The following is a 6,684-nucleotide window of genomic DNA, read 5'->3' as shown; positions in this document are numbered from 1 at the left end:
GGCCGGGGCCCGGCTCCGCCCGGGGGGGAGAGGGGGGAACGCGGCGCGGCGCGGCCCGCCCCACCCGCCGCCACATACCTGCCCGATGCCCCCGCTGGGTCGTCGTCGCCGCCGCCGCCACCGCTGCCCCCGGCCCCGCGCTCGGCCCCGCACACACCGCGGCGGCCGCGATTGCTATGGCGGGCACACACTTTGCGCGTCACCACGCTGAGCGCCGCGTCACGGCGCGCGAGGCGGTGGCGCGAGGGGAGGGGGAGGGGGGGGAAGGGAAGCGGCGCGGCCTCGCGCTCGGCCTCCCGGGAAACGGAGTTCGCGCCGGGTGAAGCCGGCGGCCGCCACTGCGCGTGCGCATCTCGGCGGCGGCGGCGCCCCGGAGGAGCCTGGGAGTTGTAGTTCCCGGCGGGGCGCGCTGTGAGGGGCCGGTCTGTTCCGCCTTTCCAGGCTGCCGCCCCGATACCGGCCTATCTGGCGGCGCCAGGGCGGCGAGGCCTCGCCCGGGATAGCCAGGCCTCTCCGCGCAGATAGTAGAGTGGCTCGCTGCCATCTGGCCTTCCCAGGCCCAAATTTGCCCTCAGGGAGCACATGGAGAGCATCGACAGTGCCGCCCGGGCCCTGCTGTGTTTTGGGGCAGCTTTTGGGGACTTCTGGCTGGGAAGAGGGCAGTGGAAGCAGCAGGTCCAGCTGGTCTTCCCCCGGGAACATGGCACGAATGGGCACAACCCTGATTCCAGATCAGTTACGACTTTTTCTTCCTTTTCCATGTCAAGGAAGGATGAATGCTGTTCGGTTGTGACTTGGTCACCCACTTTAAGGTTACCTTCAGGTCAGCAATGGCTTGTTTTTCTCATAGGGCAGCTTAGAGAGGAGCAGTATAGGCAGGGCTTACACAACAGGCATGCCTGCCTTTGCCTTTTCCCCTAGAGCTAGTGAATTTAGGACTGGGGGGAAACCAGCCTGCAATATTCCTCTTCTGATCACACATTCACCCCTTGGGTGAGTTTAACACAGTCACATACATCAAAGGGAAGAAGCACAGCACAGGGACATCAGCTTTGTGACTGGATGAGCCACTGCGGCTGTCCTATGGGCCTCAGTGCTCGGAGGAGTTCCCACAGCACTTCACAAGCTGGAGAAGACAGCTGCCATGTGTCCTGGTGCTCCACTGCAGGCTCTGGCTTTACCAGTGCAGCCCTAGAAGCACCAGGGAAACCAGTGATAATACCAGCACAGCCTCCCACACCTGGGATTTCCATTATCCACTAGGTCCTGGGCCAGCACAGCCCCTCTGCCAGTCACCTTGCAGAGCTCAGGCACAGGGCGGTCACTCAGACTGTTCCTCAGCCACAGTTAGTGAAGAACCTGTCCACTACTGCTCTGGGCTAGGTCCWGAAGCGGGAGATAAAGACATCACCACTCCTGCAAACAGCCATGATTGAGTTGTTTTACCTCTTCCCTTTTCTTGTGTGCAAGATAGGAGCATCATCCTATTTCTTCCCAGTTAAATGGCAACGATTTTTGCTAATGGCAGCTGAATCCCCAAGAGATGCTGAAATACCCCTTCAGTTTCTGTTCTGGGGCATGTCTAAAAGAGAACAGGAAGAGACTAAAGGACCTCTTAGAGCCTGCTTGGGCCCCTAGGGCAAGCTTATGTTCTAACATCCCAGTCTTTTCTCCAAGCTTTGGAGAGTTCATCTTCTTCCYGGTCTTTTCCCCTAATCATCCATCAGGAGAAGCTACACACGTGCATTCAATGTGAAAGAATGTGTGTACAGAGAAATCCCTCAGTGTTGCATAGCCCTTCCCTGTTTGCTTTCTGCAAGCAAAGCCTTCTTTTCTTCTGGGACCTTTTTCCTTGTGGAAGTAGCCTTGCCCTTTGGAGAGTGCTACATACTTTTACAATGGTAATAAGTAGCTGCTTTGCAATTTCCCTTGCCCCTGGTGTATTAAATTACCTGTGGACAAGATCTATGCACTCTCAGTAAGATTACCATCTCCGAGGAGGAGGAAGACCTAGAAAGCTACACATCTCCCACACACCCCCATTGCTGGTTGAAGGATCAAAGGTATCAGATATGCCTGCAGCATTATTACCCAGGGAAGAGCAGCCTTACCCGCAGCTGCCTCTCTCCCCTCTCTGCAAGGCACCTGGCAGCCTCTGAACCAGCCACAGAGCTTTCTTAGATGAGACTGCAGAAGTCAGCACTCCCATCTCCTTGTCACCTAAGCTCAAAAGGTTACAGGTTAAGATTTTCAGCTCCTGCAACACGTATGTTGCACTAGAGATAGAGTCACCTCTCAGAGAAAGTTGGGATCAGACACCATCTTGCCTGGGATCAGACACCGTCTTATCTGAGCAGATAAGGAGATGGTATCTTGTGACCAGCTGCTTCATTGCAAGAACCGTGTGTGTTGGATGGATGGGTCAGCAAGCAGCCGCTGCCTTGGCAGCTCTACTGCTGCCCCCTACAGAAGCTACAGTTTTGCAGGTAATGCTGCTGCGCTCAGGCTTCCAGCTTCTGCAGTTCCAGCTCTCAGAAGACCTTTGACTAGGACTCACTGCAGCACCTCTGTTCTTCCCATAGGATGCGAGACATCTACCAGCTCACTTCTGACCAAACCTAGGGCTGAGCTACCATGAGTGTTCCTTTCATTTAGCTTCTCCATAAACATAACAAACTCCCAGCTCTCACTGCAGTGTCCTCTGGTGATTGCCCATCTATTGGCAGAAACTCTTCTCTTACCCAAGAGTTTAGTAAAAAAACAGAAACAGGGTCCTCCACTTGGGGATAGGCTTCACGCACTGGAATCACTTCCTGCTCCCTGAGAGGTTTCCTGCTCTCATGTCCATGCTACCCCCCTTCCTTACTCTGCAGCTGTATAATCTCTTGCCCAGGCAGTGTTTGGACCGGTACAAATTCTGCTACCATAGTTACAATAATTGACTGTGAAGTCTTGCTTAGCTGCAGGGTAACGTACATGGGAAGGACTGCAGCAGTGAGCATACTGGTCACTCTTGGGCCAAGGAACAGTGCAAATCCACCCATGCACTGGGTGTAGTAATCGAACCCCCACCCTCATGCCAGCACTTTGCTTTATACAACCAAGTGCAACAGGAGAGAGAATATAGCTGTGGACTGGAGATCATGAAAGCAAAGAGGCTGGCAGTAAGCTCCTCCTGTCCTGTGGGCTTTTATGGCTGAGAGATGGCATAGGCAGAACCGATAATGTGCAAGGAGGCAAAAGTTATTGCTGCATGTTTGCCTGCGTGGGCTCTCCAGCCAGAAAGACAACATACTCCCCTAGGATGGTCAGCGGATAGTAGCCACAACTTAAAGCTGAATCAAGATGTGAACTCCCTTCAATAAAACAAGCACTATGTCTTTTCTCCCTGTTGCTGTCATATCCCAGATTAGCTCAAAATACTGTGATAAGACTAGCAATTTTCAGGCAGAAGATAAAACCACTTCACCAAGCTCTAATAAGCTTCTAGACTTAAGGAGAATTAATTGTGGAATCAGGGACAGACCAACCCTGGTAAGAGAAGCCGGGAAGATGCAAGCTGTGTTTCCAGGGGGCACCTCTAGTACAGTGAAGAGAAGTATGTGGCTGAAATATCTCACTCACTCTACCATGGTTGCTAAAAAGTGTGGAGAACCCTAAACCCAGCCTCTAGGCAGCAGGTTCACCTTGCTGCCTGAACAGGCCTTCACAAATGGGTCTTTCTGCTTTAAGAGCAGGGAAAGAGAAAAAGGAGAAAACTTGTGATCAAAAAGCTCCTAACATTCAGAGAAGCCCCTCACCAGTGGCTGCTCAACAAGTAGATAAAGAATCCCCTTAGGCTTTTAGGACAGTTAACTGCATACGTTGGCCTCCAACCCAGATCTAAACTGACAAAATTTATTTACTTCCTACACTTCACCCTGCATTACCTATGTATCTGCTTGCGGGAGTCAGTTTGCTCATTACCATGTTTCTACTTGCAATTGAGTTTCTGTTACAGAGTAGCTTAAGCAGTAGATACCCAGTTAGCAACTACCACGCTCTGCAGCACAATTTTGATGCCTGACTCATGGCAGGTGAGTAGTAAGTAAGAATCCAGTAATAAAATCCAGTAATAGAGTCCTTTCTTGGCACTTGTGTGCATCACACTGCTGCTGCAGCTGCACATAGCACCCTGTCCAGTTCCTTGGCAGCACCTAGGGAAGGGTACAAYGCCAGGAACTGAGGGCTTAGGAGGGTTTGAACCTGCCTCACTAAGATGCCTGTGACCTACAGGGTGTTTCTCCACAACTCCCATGCCTCAGGACATTGCACAAATCAGCCAGGAGGTCAAATGTCTGGGGAGCTGCACCTGGGAAATGCAGGCCATTTCTCCAGCAAGCAGAAGGAAGCAAGGGAGAGCAGCACAGTGCCCAGACMGAGCTGGGCAAAGTGTCTGTGGCAAACATTGCCACAGGCTACCTGCAATCCAGGCAACATGGGCAAAGAGGTCGAAAACCCGTGCACCCRGTGCTCATGATAGATAGTATGAGACAAGAAAATTGTCCAGTCACTAGGTGGCACACCAAGATCGTCACACTGGGCAGCATCCTCCCTCAGGAGGAGAGGAAAGAGAGTGAAGTAACCCAAAGCACAATAAATATAACAAGCAGTTATCTAGGGCTGATATGCTTGAAAAGAKCCATGTGTGTGCACAAAGTGAGCAAAACTCACCCAACAACTGGTTGGAGGAATATAGGGTAAAAGCACAGGCAAAATTCAGTCATTCAGTGAAATTCTGCCTGGTCTCCTTTGCAATCTCTCTGAGAAGTAGGAAGGCAAATAGTAGSAGGAAGACCAGCTCATGAACGGAGTGTGAAGAAACAAGGCCAAGAGGTGCACAGAGGTAGAAGTTGCTCTAGGGAATGCAGGTGCCACCTCTCCTGAGAGCTGGGCCTGCTTCTGTATGCAGCAGAGCAAAGCCCACAGAGAAGTTCCTTGCAGCAGATCAAACTTTCTGCTTCYCAGATGGAGGCAGAGTGAGGGACAGTGATAGCAGGCAGATGTTGCCTACTGCAAAAGGAGTTCAAAGGTGGTTATTTAGAGCAAGAGGAGGGAGGGCTTGGTGAAAAATGCTAGTGTGGTTTCTGGGGCAGGATTTTCTCTGGATTGGGACTGACACAGCAGCACAAGCTAAAACCAGCCAAAGTATTTATGTGGGGGGACTAGAGAGAGGTCTACGTTTTGGCAGAGGCCCAGCTACCATTGTGCATTTTTCTGCTACTGTAGATCAGTAGAAGCAGTGCACATTTGAAAGCATCAAGGACTGTATCATGGTCAGCTACACTAACTCTTCTGGACAGTCACAGGGTCTGCAGGACTTGACATCAGATAGCAGTACACCTCAGGCTCTCTAAGCATTTGCATGAGTGCAGCAGTACAGCACAGGCTTACCAGCCAGCTCCCCCTGAGCAATGGTTTGGCTGAGAATTTAGCCCAGACTGGAGAGGGAAGCCGGATCTATATCTAGGAACACAGAAATGCAAAAGAATGTAGTTCATCAGCTCAGATACTAATGAAGAGGCAGCGAGCAGGCAAACAGATTTCTTCCAAACATACGCTAGTGCCAAAACCCTCCGTTCAAACACTCAGTCTGATGCCAACAGCACATAACTCTGCCTAGCTGAGCATCTGAATGACAGCACATCTGCGTTTGCAAGATGAAAGTCAACAGGAAAATTAAATAATACAAACTGCTYGGTCACTCTGTTGCTTGAAGTGAAGGTCCATGTGCTGGCTCAAACCTTTTGTTTCCTCTTGTAGCATCACACCTGAATCCTGACCATGTTGTAGGAAAGCTGCAGGGTAGCTGGTACTGGGCAGAGTCTTGCTCAGATCTTTATTTTCACCTTTTAAGAGTCATGTCACAGCTTCAAGAAGATATATTCATACCTCTTCTCTCTCCCAAATCACTGTGAAGTGCTATTGCTGCATCCTGTAATGTACAGGCCCTGTGGTACTTAAGGGATAACTATATGCAGCAGTGATCCAGCAATTGGGGAAGAGCTTCTGGGAGAGAGTGGAAGTGCGAAGACAAACCTTTTGTGTGCAAAAAAATATACAAGGGAGAACACAAAATAAATAGGCCATAGTAAGTACAAAGAAGRTGGCATTTTGGCAATCACACATGTGGCCTTCTAGCTAAATTCCTGTAACTGGAAATGAGTTAAAAGTTCATGCCTTCTGAGTTTTTGTGGTTTAACAAGAGTTTTCTTTTTTTTATCTCTTCTGTAACCATATAAAATAGCTATCCAAACAGCAAAGAAAACTCTTCATACGGGAGAAAACAAGCAAGATTACATACAGCATGCTGTGAAATGCCTGCAAGAAGCACATTGGGAATATAAGCAAATTCCTACTAATGTTTTCCAGCTACAAGGATCTTGGGGATTACTTGTAACAGCAGCAGCTTTTAAAAAACAAAGRCTAACTAAAACCAGAAAACCAGGAAAAAGAAAAGTACAGTTTGAAGACAACTATCCTTTTAAGAGGAGTGCTTTTTTTTTACTCTCTTCTTGAGAGAGATTATCAGGCCTTAAATCCAGAGCAGGTTATATATCTGCCCTCTTTTCTTGGTGACTTCTCTCTACAGGAATTAAATGGGTCAAGTGTCTGTATGTGACAATTTTGATCCATGGGAAAACA

The 6,684-nt window shown here is 49.7% G+C and overlaps 1 protein-coding gene across 5 annotated transcripts in view; it reads right to left on the bottom strand.

Annotated features, from left to right (window-relative positions):
- DCAF1 (DDB1 and CUL4 associated factor 1) overlaps positions 1-217 on the bottom strand; it is a 54,954-nt gene extending 54,737 nt beyond the window's left edge. For all 5 annotated transcript variants that reach the window (XR_014896669.1, XR_014896668.1, XR_014896670.1 and 2 more), the window contains exon 1: positions 79-217. The gene's annotated coding sequence lies outside the window, so the exon portion shown is untranslated. The remainder of the gene's footprint in view (positions 1-78) is intronic.
- Positions 218-6,684: the final 6,467 nt, after the last annotated feature.

This window comes from Rhea americana, unplaced genomic scaffold, assembly GCF_003343005.1.
Source record: "Rhea americana isolate MKP2758 unplaced genomic scaffold, rheAme1 scaffold_345, whole genome shotgun sequence".
In the NCBI taxonomy this organism is placed as follows: Eukaryota; Metazoa; Chordata; class Aves; order Rheiformes; family Rheidae; genus Rhea; species Rhea americana.
The sequence above is the reverse complement of the archived record's forward strand: the minus strand, read 5'-3'. Positions and strand labels throughout refer to the sequence as shown.